We start from the raw sequence: 14387 nt of genomic DNA, 5'->3' as shown, positions 1-14387 counted from the left end.
ATGCATTATAGTTAAAGAAAGCCAGGGAAGAGGTAATGAGTGAGAAGCATCCAGATCTAGGATTAACTAGTGCACAAATGAGTAAAGTGTTAGAAAAATGCCGAATTGGAAGGGCCCAAGATAAGATTTAATTCAAGACTATTGCCTAAAGAAATTTAGTAGTTTACATGGGAGGCTGAGAGAACAACTTCAGGATTGCCTTAATGGAGGAATAATGATTTTTATTTCCAGCCACAAGGGGAATAATGATTTTTATTTCCAGCCACACAGAGGGGACAACACAAGGACAGACAGAATGCCACAGTGGGGACAAAAACATAAAACGAATGAAAAATGAGAAAGATGTTATATAAAATGAAAATTAAATGGGTGCATGAGCCCCACTCTCGTGCAGTACCATTTGAACTATTTTACTCGTAGTTTATAATCTTTTTCCTTTTCCCTTTTTTTCTCCATTAGCATCGTATTTGTTCTCTTTTTTATTTTACTTTGTTTTTTTTTATTATGCTATGAATGGTTCCAATTCTCTTAATTCCACTACCTTCGGCAGCATGTCAAACTCCACCGCAAATCCCGGAGGATCAACGTTACACATCTCTTTTAACCTGTTAATGGAGGAATAATACCAGATCGGATGACTAGAGGGAGAAAATACACATTATGAAAGATAAGAGCAGGGTAACACAGCTAGCAACTATAGACCAATCACTTACTTACTATTAGTGTAGAAACTGTTTACAGGAATGCTTTCAGAAAGCATTTACGAGCACCTTGACAATCAGAATTTACTGCCAGAAGAACAAATGTTGCAGAAAGAAGGCGGAGAGGAACGCAGAGATGAATGGCAAAGTTCATTGTGGCAGGGTTTTCAATTAGATCATGAAGAATCGGGACAAATACCGCAAACATTTTTTTTTTCGATGATGATGTAACGACTTTGCAAGTTTGTCGCCTCGCGTAAGCTCACCAAAACCTGAAACTAGAGTCAAAGTCCATTCGATACCTCAACTCCAATAGGATATTTTACTCCGCAGAGATGAAGTGCAAAATTGATTTGTGGGGTTTGAATTTAGAACGTAAAGAGCTGTAAAAAAATGTCGCAAAATATGCTATTCGACTCTCAAGTTTCCTGTAGTAAATGATAGGGAGGACTTAATGGTGATTTCCTGACTCTTATATAATTATTTTGTGGTATAACTTACGTAAAATGAATTATTTTGAGAAGTAGCAAAGAATAATTACAAAAGGAAAGCAAATACTCTCTAAACACAGTTTACAATGGGAATCATAATAATAGTGTTGCGTAGGTTGTATTTTATCTGAAGGAAAGCTATTGAAAATCAATGCTTTTTGAGGTGATGCTTGCAAGAGCTGAGATGAGGCTGCAATTACTAGAACATACGGCATATTAATATCAACAACAGGAAACGAAATTAAAGCAACAGAGCCAGCTGTGAGAGGTTTTCCTTATTGCAATTTAGAGAAATGAAAACAGAAATTGAAGAGACCATGGAAAATAATATGAAAAATGTGGATTCTGTTGATAACTGGTTGAAAATCCTTTGCGTGAAAACTAAATATTGAAGAATGGTCTCTAATTACGGTTGAGTATTTCACACAGAAATATACTACGCAGAGAAAGTGTATTGCTGCTTTTTAATCAGAGTATTATTGCTCTGAAGAAGTAACAAAAATGTAAGTCAGGGTAGTATGTAAGGATTTCTTATCTCAAGAGAAACATAAGTTGCATAATGTGTAACGAATTATATCCTACAGGATAATATCCAGATAATTTTTTAATATACAAACACGAACTACTGATTTAGGCATAAAGCAGCCCATATTTGGAAGGAATACATTCTGTCGATCCTAACATTTGTTTTATAGAATATGAAATTTAGAAGAGTTAAATCGGTCTAGACTTAAAGTCAGAACATAAATAAATACAATTAAATATATTATCAATATTTTGATTGGAAGGAATTGAGAAGACTCCGTTTTCGCAATCAAAAAAATCATTTATGAGTGCAAATATTTTACTTCCAATTTTTGCTTGGAATATTTTTAAGCTGTGTATTTACAATATATCACAGTATATTTTATTAGTGCGTGTATAATATGTTACAATATTTTATGAGTGTGTATTTAAAATGCCACAATATTTCTCAATGTGTATATAAACTGCCGCAATATTTCATCAATATGTACATAAACTGCCACATTATTTCATGTCACTGTGTTTATAAAGAGACTACAAAGTTATATGAGGATATGTATATAATGTAACAATATTTATCAGTTTGAAAGGCGGCGATCTGGCTGAAACGTTAGCACGCCGGTCGAAATGCTTAGCGTTATTTCGTCTGCCGTTATGTTCTGAGATCAAATTCCGCCAAGATTGACTTTGCCATTCATCTTTTCGGGGTCGGTAAATTAAGTACCAGTTACGCACTGGGGTCGATACAATCGACTGGGCACCTCCCCCAAAATTTCGGGTCTTGTTCCTAGAGTAGAAAAAAATATTTTCCAGTTTGTATGTATAATGTTACAATACATTATTCATTTTGTGTATGAAATACCCCAAGTGTTTTATCTGACCTATCGCTAAACTTTAGTGTCGTTGTATCCTACTTATTTGCTGTTCTCACATGAATCTAATTGTATATGTACCACCCGGTGTGTTACGAAATGACAAATGTAAATTGATTCCGTTCCTGTGAATATTTGTATACCGAAGAGCGACTCATCGTGTATCAATAACTCATTTTTTTATATTGATTTTGTGATTCTGTTGTATTCAAGTTAACCGATACTTGTATTTTTTTTCTTTCCCCGTGAATTGATTTCATGTTCTATGATACACTTAATTCTATATCTCTATATTTGTAATATAGAGATGATTATTTTTTCCGGATTTTGTAGGTTTTGACATCTTCCGTATTCATGTTATTCTGTGAAATTATAGGAAAATTATGTTAGTTTATCACTATTGCTATTGATTTCTATTCATACAATCATATCTATGAAATTTACTGAATCAATTAGCATATAATTATCAGTGAAATATTTTTACTTTGGACTTCTTTAACAGTCATCAAATAATATTTATCGATTAATTCGATATGCTTTGTTTATTATCAAATTTTGTTGTATCGATTTAAAATGGAATAGAATGGATATCAAACCATCGTATAAACAAAAATAACAAAATGCTAGTAGAAAGTTCTACAATTCCCAAATGTTTGTTCTTCGTAATTTCGATATCTAATAAAGACACAACCCCACCATTTGCTAGTAATATTAATGACTTATGCTAATATCGAAGGGCCCCTTGAAATATCAGGGAATCAAATTAAATGGTTTACAGTTTATATTATGATAGGGCTTAGTTCCAAGTTACGGAGTTGATGTCCTGAGTGTTTTGTTTTAGAGATAATATTGGAATCTGAGAAGGTTGCTTTAGTTAGGAATATGACAAAACGTCAAGTGTAACCAATAGAAAGAGAGTAAGAGAGAGAGAGAGAGAGAGAGAGAGAGAGAGAGAGAGAGAGAGAGAGAAAGAGGAAACGATTGAAAGAAAAAGATATATATATTAAACAGTCATGTGATGATAGAAGCTAGCTCAGGAGCACAAACTTTGAATTGTAATAGAAAAGTCAATTGTTTGAGCCGAGGGTCAGAGAAGTCTTCGTAGTTGGAAACTTTGTTCTAAGCAGGATTCGGACATAGATGTTTCTCGACTACATATATGTTTGAAAGTTGTGAGTATTAGTTGTTAGGACAATATGGAAGTGAGTACAAGAGCGGTTAGTTGTAGTCACTCTCTAAAATGTCTCAGGTGGATTACAAATGATCCCCATTTCAAAGAAAGAGTAATTTGTGGTAAAATGTACTCGAGGGAACTGATGACTTGATCGAACCAGGGTTAGTATTTTTGTGCAACAGGGATTTATGAAATGTGCTCTTGTCATGTTTGTGCCGTAATCAAGCAATCCAATTAGAAACGAGTAAAAAAAGTGGCAGCGGAGGTGAATAGGCAGTCAAGACTGCTTGAAGGGTCGAAGTGTTGATCACGATTTTTTCTTTTTCTTTCAAGTAAGCCCTAATCCAGTAGGCCTATAGTCAAAAGCATTTTAGATGTACCCATCCCACCTTTAGAGATTTGCAGGATCATATTATCTAATAACAGCTTTCCTTGTTTAAGACAGTATAGCGTAATTTGCAGTGTTTTTGATTACTATTTCTAGAGTGATGAACGAGGCGTCCACATTAGCTTGTGGTGGGCTTGTGTATAATGAGACTGTATGATACATCATTCTAATGAGTCTATTTCCCTGTTACCGCGCTAACAGGGATCCATTGAAGCTATAAAGTTAGTAATAACTCTCCTCGCCACGGGTTATATATAGTTTAGACATTGAGTTGAAGTTTTGTTCCTAGTGAAGAGGAAGTGAAAAATTCTGTAAATTATTGTCAGCGTTTGTTGTTGTTGTTGATATTAATTATCAATTTTATTTAAACAGATCGGAAACAGTAATTTCCGTCTCATTTTGTCGGGCACACTAAATGTGAACGATGTGGTCTTGTTTATAATTTACAGTATTTGTTTTATTTATAGCTTTACTTAGACCTGTCTAATATTCTTAAAATGTCTATCAATTAGTTGTCGTTAAATAACAAACCTTTTGTGAAGAAATATTTCATGCTTCTATTTGTGTATTCATCGAAGGTTAACTTGACAAACTCATTGGCGGCATTAACTGACAATAATTTATTGTTTTCACGTGCGCTAATACATCCCTAGAACTTCAATAGTTTAAAATATCTTTTGAGGTTTTGATACACCGTGCCTAAAAATGAAGGATATATGTGGAAAAGAGAAAGTGAAATGGTGAAGTGGATATAACATTCAGTTCTGTGACTCTAGAACGTGAGTTCAAACTCTGCAGTAGACCTTTCGATGCACTTCTCTATAGGAAATGTTTATCCCACATTACTTCAATATACCTAACTTGTATGAACAGTGATAAGATAACCTACTACTACTACTACTACTACTACTACTACTACTACTACTACTACTACTACTACTACTACTACTACTACTACTACTACTATCGAAATGAAGATTTTGAAACATGAAGAGTCAACTGCTTTAAACATTTTCTCGTTTTCGGTATAATCTGTATCCTTGATCTTCTAAACTATGCATAAAGATAAAAAAAAAATAATAGAAATTGAATTACTGTCTCATAATAGGTATCTTGGGACATAGCCAATTCATCTTACTTCTTAATTATATGACGAATTAATAAATTACTTATCGCTTCTAATACAGTATCTCCCTTTTGTGTTTCACAATGATTGGATGCCTTTGAAATTAGGATAAACAGAAATAGTAAGGTGTATCATATACATAACAGAAATGAAAGTATTTTGGCGTGTATAAGTTAGTACTTCTATTTATGGTAGTTATACGATATCATGCTAGTTTCTTAACCAGGGAAACTCACATTTTCTTGGTGTAAAAACTTTTATAGATATCTACTAAGTATGGACACACACATACACACACATGTACATTCATACATATATATATAGATATATATATATGAATACATACATACATGCATATGTACATGCAAATATATGTTTTATGATTCTGCTTAAGCATAATGACACTAATAATCAGTTGTTTAGAAAGCAATACGTTTATGATTTGCAGTAATTCATCAGGTTAGTACAGACTGTATTATCAATGTCTGATACTTCAATTAAATGGCTCCAAAAGGGCAATAAATGCTGCCTGAACACTCGGGTCTTGTTGAACGCTTACTTGTAGCAGACACATCTTTAAGCTAGCTATATATGTGTTCATGTATGTGTGTCTGTCTGTGTGAGTGTGTGTTTGTGTGTATTAGGAAGACAATGGACACAAAAAGAAGAAAACACAACGTGAAGGATAAGATTTTACAATACTTGAATTATATTAGCACGTAAAAAGAAGGGAATCTGTATTGACATTTCAGATGCTCGTCAATCAAGCGGAATGTATAAAAGCAAAATAAGGGAATAACTGAATGAAAAAAATTAGGTTGGAGGAGAATAAAAGAGGGTTAGGAGCCAGGTGGGAAGATGCTTCTATGAGGTAGTTAGGAAGAGGAGAAAGACGAAATGTATGCAAGTGTAGGTTTGTATCAGAGTATGGGTATAGGGAGGTGTGTGTGTGTCTGTACGCTTTATGGGAGGTGTATTTATGAAGCAGTGTGCGTAAGTGTAATCGTATTACATGAGGAAGGTGCAAAAGAGGGAGGTGAAAGTGGGTGTCACTAGGAGGAGAAAATGAAAGTAAGAGGAATATGGTGTTTATCATAAAATACTGCGTATTTCTAAAACCTATAATTTATTTTGCCAGTACAACGTACACACTGACATACACATATGCACTTATTTGATGTTGTGGGGTGCCGCAATGTTCTTATATTCGATATATAATCGTTTGGCTATATAATATGATTTTACTTTCTAAGTATAAAGTATATTGACTCAAAATTGTCTGTAATGGAGACGTAATAAAAAAGGGTTTGAAAAATTATAAATTTAAAAAACATAAACCTATAAAAATATATTGGTTTCAAATTTTGACACAAGTCCTGCAATTTCGAGCGAGGGGATAAGTCGATTTCATCGATCCCAGTACTCAGCTGGTACTTATTGTTCGAGCCCGAAAGGAGGAAAGGCAAAGATGACCTCGGCGGAATTTGAACTTAAAAACGAAAGACTGACGAAATGCCGTTAACCATTTTACCCGGACGTGCTGATAGGTCTACTAGCTCACCGCCTTAATCTAGAAAAAAAAACATAAATACAAATTTTCAGTATTATAAATACTAGCGGGACCCGTGAATATACCACGGAATTAATGGTAAATCGATTGGGTTATTTCTGAAAACTTTATCCAAAAAATCCTGAAAGCGTAGCATGTATTGTATTTGTATGGAAAGATAGTCCCTCATCTACTACTCATTGAAAAACGAAAGAAATTGGAATACAACGATTATATAATACGCTTTATATATAAAGTTTATATACTTTATGCACAATTTTATAGATTTAATATACAGCGCTCATAAAATAAATATTCACTCTTAATTTTCCATTTTCCCCATAAACAAAAGATGAATATCCTGTACATATTATACAAACTTTAGCTAAATTGCATATATTTGCAACGGAAATAAGCGTAACTATTTAACGGAATTGTACTTGTGCGCGTGCGTTAAGCGATAGGTAATACAAAAAACTGAGTTCAAAAAAATAAAAAATACCCTTTTCACTATCCAATCACCACTGCCACCTCCACCACCATCATCTTCATCTCCACCACCTACACCACCATTCATGGGGAAACGTGCACATACGCCACATTTCGAGGACAAATACGCGAAGCAAAAATATTCACTGTCGAGAATACAGTCAATCTGTATTTGGTAGAGATTGGTTGGAGTCATTTGACATATGGCACCTCCCCACATGTCTCTACTGCAAAAACATTTAATGTTTGTCCTGTCAAAAATAAATCGTCTGAGTAATTGAAGAGAAAATTGAAAACGATGTTACCTCAAGTACTATCAGAGGAATTAGGTCTATGTAAAACGACTGAAGCCTGCTTTGAAATAAGTGAAAACGCTGGGTGTGTATTTAAATGTAACAGAAAAGTACCGTTCGCAGCAATTAAAATCATAAATGAAGAGTGCAATCATCAAATGGGTAGGTTACTCTAAGTGGGTGGCCCCCATGGTGTGCATTAAAAAGAAAAGTAAGATTAGGTTGTGCGCCGATTTCTCTACAGCACTGAACGACTGCTTAAAGACGTGCTACCATCCACTCCCAACTCCAGAGAACGGAAGAGATTAAGAGAGAGAGAGAGAGAGAGAGAGAGAAAGAGAGAGAGAGAGAGAGAAAAGTGAAGAGGAGAAAAGAGAATTAGAGAAAGTATGAGAAAACGAAAGGGAGAGAGAGAACAGTAAAGTGTAGAGTCGTATCAAAAATATAGTAAGATAACGCCACACATCCATTTCCAAGTAAGTTTATCTTAATATATTTTTGATGACACCTTACCCTTTACTCTTCTCCCTCCCCCTTGTTTGTTTTCGACCCTCCATGTTTGTTTTCGTTCGGTTTCTTTGTATGTCTTTACTGTCCCGTTTTTGTTACCAACTTTGACCCTCCGCAAAAATCCAAATTTTTGTTTTGGCTTTAGTGTGATCAACTACCTTCGAAGTCTCATGTTGTCATTCAATGCTCGAAATTAGGAGTAGATGGACAGCCGACAACTGCGGAAGAGTTGTTCATTATGCTACTTGTCTTGTTTTCCATTTGTTTCTCTCGGTGTTTGCGTACCCAACTTTATTTTCATATTTCATGTTGCTTACGTTTTGTGACGTCCTGTACCCATATATGCATATATATATATATATATATATATATATATATATATATATATCAAAAATTTAAATAAGAGCTTTGACGCTAACATACATATATATTAAAGTTTATTACCTATGTAAACATTTCTGTATAAGGTCAAATTCAATTCTTAATTCAAGTTAAATAAGTAAATTTCCGTACACATCCTCAGGGTAAAAAGTAAACACAAAAAAAAATTATAATCTTTAAGGCTGATCCATATTCAAAATTCCTCCTCAAATAAAATTCCGTCTAAGGGAGAAAACCCTAATAATATTATCAATTATAAACAATCAAGTAATACAAATTATTTATCACTGGTATTAAATTCTAAACTAATGGAAATCTATATTATATTATCTCTAGAAACTTTAGTAAATAAATACAAATATACAATTAGATTATTAGAAATAAATCATACAGTTAATATATCATGTCTTATATTATAATACCCGATCATAGTGAAATTTATAATTTATTTAAACCAGAAAAACGTATGCTTTAGAAAATGACTACATCTGAAAGCATTGTATGTGAGTTTATTTATTAACTTACCCTTAGAAAACAATATAAAAAATAATTCTAGATTACACAACGAGCAATATCTCTTACCTTTGTCATAAGGGAAAGATTTGTCCAATAATTGACCATTCTAACGAACATTGCTTTTTTTGTTCCTTCAGTTACCAAATAAATTTACTAAAACTAGTATTCACCATTTTACTTCTATCTCTAAACGTATTATAATGATTCGATATTCGTTTACAAATTTGTCCCGAAGAACAATCCACGTATATGTTAACATCTGTTTGGGTCGTTACCTTACATTGATAAACTATATTCTTCGATCTAACATTTGGGCCTTCAAACTTCAATCTTCTGGGGTTAACCTCTGTTACTGTAATCTTAGTACGATTATTATTATTATTATTATTATTATTATTATTATTATTATTATTATTATTATTATTATTATTATCATTATCATTATTATTATTATTATTATTATTATTATTATTATTATTATTATTATTATTATTATTGAGTGAGAGAGCAGTGCATGCCATCAAAGTGACACTGGGGTAAAATATACGAAGCCCATTATACCAATCATGACTACCCGTCTGATAAGGGTACACCAGGCACATGCATCACAACCATATGTACGCGACATGGTGATCTCATATCAAGATAGACAGCACGTGACCTCGCAGGTGGGGCCCAGTTAGAATTTTCTTCAAGTCGAGTAGTCCATCCCGGTCAAAAGGTCCCTGAATAAGGTTTGTTTAAGGATGTTGAGCAAAATACTCATGTTTCCAAAGGTGAATTAGTCACACCCCAAAGAATTCCTCTGAACACATGGCTATGATGCGCCCCCACTACTTCTGCTCATGATCAGAGATACACATATCGTCAGCCACCAAGGGACATGCTCAACTGGTTAAGGTCAAACAACTGACAAGCAAATCTGTGGTATTAAGCAGAATATTTGCTGTAGCCCATCTTTTTATACCAAGACAAAACAGTGTACATGATAACACTTCTAATCAGTTAAGATCAGAAGCCATGAGAGCCACTGCCTGGTACTGCATCCGGGCATTTATTATTATTATTATTATTATTATTATTATTATTATTATTATTATTATTATTATTATTATTATTATTATTATTATTATTATCATTATTAAAATTATTATTATTATTATCAGTATCATTATTATTATTTATGTCAGGGTTCTCATCACTATCCTCCCAAATTCCCTTTGATTTAAGTATTTAAAATTATGAGGTGCAATTATTTGGGCTAAGTTCTTAGTGTTTGAAAAACCAAACCTAATGCTATGTGTATTAATAATTTTACCATAATGTGAATTCTTTGGGAAATATCTACTTATCACCTCTCTAAACTGTGCAACCAAATTAGATTTAACATTTCTACCAAATGGGAGTATGAACTCCCATTCTGGCAAAAGGGATGTCCAAATAGTGATCATCCCTCTTATATGTATGTAATATATGCATATATATGTATGTATGTACATGTATATATGTATATATGCATATATATATATATATATATATATATATATATATATATATATATATATATATATATATATATATATATATATATATATATATATACGACGTCTTTCTTCTCAGTTTCTGTTTACCAAATCCACTTACAAGACTTTGGTTGGCAGAAGCCTATAGTAGAAGATACATGCCCAAGGTGCCACTCAGTGGACTGAATCGGGAACCATATGGTTGGGAAGCAAGCTTTCTACCACACAACCACGCCTGCGCCATTTGGAAAAAAAATCTTTTATCATTGGCTTCAAACGTTTCCAACGGATCAAATCAGACTGTCACATTTCCCTTCTTTAAATCGAATGTCAAAAATCGAAATACCCATTTTGCAAATACTTTCAAAAGATTTACTATTAAGGGAGAGTTACTATACCTGCATGTGAAATTCAATCGAATTATGTCAGTTGAAAAAGTTATTGCAGATCTGCGGTGCTTTAATCTTTCTAATATATTGTTTTCACATTTTAAATATACCTCAAGAGAGTAAGTGGGAACTAACTGCTTGGATGATATCGGTTTATGCAAGCGTTTCAAATCACTGCATCACATATAACAAATCCAGCCACATGACTTTTGCGTGGTATTTGTCCAGCTCGAATTTCCTCTAACACTTTCCATCAGTTTTCTGCAGTGAACTAGAGACTGTTCCGTTAGAAGTATACAACCAACCGTAGACGAGTCTCTACTAAATGCAAAATATAATGAAATAAAAGTAAATGTCACTATAAAAATAAATATCGCATTTTTTATATTGCAATGCATCATGTCTTTTTTACTTCACACATTCAATATCGCATAAATGTCTCTCACATAGTCATTGCGCTGCCAAAATGATTTTTTCTGATACTCTGGGTAAAAAATAAATCAATAAATTATTCACATGACTGTTTCACTTATAAACACTTTCAATATTTTAAATAAACATTTATAGCCTTTCATTAAATATTACTAGAATCTATATTTTCATTCCACACCTGTAGTCTGCATTTGCACAAACCTTTCTTTCTTTCTTTCTTTCTTTCTCATAATTGTTATAAAGCAATCCATTAAAAAATACGAATAGTTCTCCATCGGTTTTGACGATGAGAAATCAGGATTTCCTTAGGTTTCTGTTACGAAACATGTTAACAAGGGAAAACAAAGTGTCGACCATAGAATACTGGACTTGACTCTATAAATGTTAATTTATACCCTGCTGGCAGTATTTGAGTACTCTTTCATCTAACGTCACGAACACATAGGCACATTACTATTACTATTATTATTATTATGATTATTATGTAACACGGCCAGAGGGAACCCCGGGCAAGATGCTTAGTGGTATTTCGACCGTCCCTACGTTCTGAGATGCAATTTCGCCGAGGTCGACTTTAACTTTAATCCTTTTGGGATCAATAAAATAAGTACCATTTGAATAGTGGTGTCGATGTAATCGACTCATCCATTGCCCAATAATTGCTGCCCCTGTGGAAAAAATTGAAACTATTATTATTATTTGAGTGAGAGAGCAGCGCATGCCATCAAAGTGACACTGGGGTAAAATATACAAAGCCCAGTATATCCATTATGACTACTCGTCTGATAGGGGTACACCAGGCACATGCATCACAACCATATGTGCGCGACATAGTGGTCTCATATCAAGATAAACAGTGCATGACCTTGCAGGTGGGGCCCAGTTAGAATTTTCTTCAAGTCGAGAAGCCCATCCCGTTCAAAAGGTCCTTGAATAAAGGCTGTTTGAGGATGTCGTGCGAAATACCCATGTTTCCAAAGGTGAATTATTCAAACCCCAAAGAATTCCTATCAACACATGGCTATGATGCTCCCCCACTATTTCTGCTCGTGATCAGAGATGCACATATCGTCAGCCACCAAGGGACATGCTCAACTGGTTAAGGTCAAACAACTGACAAGCAAATCTGTGGTATTAAGCAGAATATTTGCTGTAGCCCATCTTTTTATACCAAGACAAAACAATGCACATGATAACACTTCCAATCAGTTACGATCAAAAGCCACGAGAGCCACTGCCTGGTACTGCATCAGGGCATAATTATAATAATAATAATAATAATAATAATAATAATAATTATCATTATTATTATTATTCTTATTATTATTATTATTATGAAAGACTTTCGGACCGTTCTTAATTGTCGGTTATGCTTTACTTGAAAGCAGGCACTAGCAAATCATCAAAGGTTTCAAGTAGTGCCTTCTCCTGTGACTCAAAGAGAAAATACACTCCTTAGAATGCGACCTGTATCCAATACTGCTGTCTTCTGGATCACCTCGAGCCTGACATGAGCTCCAATATTCTTAAGAGGTTTTTCACTGCCCTTGGAAACTGCTCCTAATGCTCCAGTTACCACCGGTATCACTATTATTTTCCTCATGGCCCATAACTTTCCTATCTCGTCTAACAGTGACTCGTATTTCTCAATCTTTTATGTTTCCTTACATTCCACTCTCGAATCACCTAGTATTGCAACGTCTATTATCTTTACTTCTTTTTTATCTTTATGGATGAATACGATATCTAGTCGTCTCGCCTCTGAGACTTGGTCGCACTGCATGTTAAAATCCCAGAGTATTTTGTAATGTTCGTTTTCCATTACTCCCTCTGGCTTGTGTTCCACTCTAGGTTAGCTTTACCGCACAGCAGCTAGTGGACATATCTGGCCACATTGCCGTGTTTCCTTTTGTATTCGCGTTGTGCCAACTTACAGCACTCACTAACAATATGGCTTATATTTTCTCCCTTCTCAGAGCATAACCTATACTGTGGCGAGTCAGTGCTTTTATCAATGTGAAATTTGGAGGAGTTTGTTTTGAGAGCGTGTTCTTCTTTACTCCCCTTGACGTACCAAGCCAGGCGATTCTCCTCTTCGCTTACACAACCTTTACGACACACCAATCCTCGCCCTCCTTTCCTCTTTACCTACAATCTTGACACATCACACTCCCAGTACAGTTCCTTGTTCGTTGTCATTAATTTACGTGTTCTCCGGTCTATCTCTGGTAATTCATGCTTCTTCCAAGATACTATTCTTGCCCCATATCTCATTAAAGCAACTACCCACGTGTTAATTGCTTTAATCTTATAGCGGCCATGTAGCTTCGATTGGAACACAAATCGAGTTCACCTCAAATACTCTTTCCTGTACTTTCTTTCATCTAGTGATCATTCATCTTATCTCTTTCAATGATACCCAGTCAATTATATCTTTTCTCCCCGACTTCTTTTATAGTTTCTCCACTTTCCAGCTTGATCCCATGGCTTTAATGATTTCCACCCCCTTTTGAGAATCATTACACCATATTTCTTTGCTAACCAATATCTTTGCTAACCATCGGCATAGTTGCCGTCAAACGCCCAATTTCTTTCTCAGTCTTAGCGAATAACTTTAGGTCATTCATAAGCCACAGGTTGTTTACTTCCACCCTGCCTAGCATGTACCTCACACGTATCTTTCTTAAAATGCTCGTTAGTAGCCGTATGCAGACAACAAATAGGAGATACTAGCAGAAATACCTAGCTTTGCCCGGGTTAAAGAGAATAATGAAATCTAAAAACGCTGTCTAGACTACGCAACCCTCAACTGTTAGTAGCTACGATACCATATTTCTACATTAATAACTCTCCAATCCATGCCAGCATGGAACATAGACATTAAGTGGAATGCCAGTCTCTCATCTGGGAAGGCCTTGAAATCAATGTTACCAACTGGGGACTATGTGCGTCGCAGTGATAATAAAAAGACTCAAAGGAGGTCTGCAACGAAATAATTTTACTCAACACTTTGCAAGTGAATCAGTGG

This window comes from Octopus bimaculoides, chromosome 13 (assembly GCF_046866305.1).
Source record: "Octopus bimaculoides isolate indiv1 chromosome 13, ASM4686630v1, whole genome shotgun sequence".
NCBI lineage: Eukaryota > Metazoa > Mollusca > Cephalopoda > Octopoda > Octopodidae > Octopus > Octopus bimaculoides.
Note: the sequence above shows the minus strand (reverse complement) of the source record.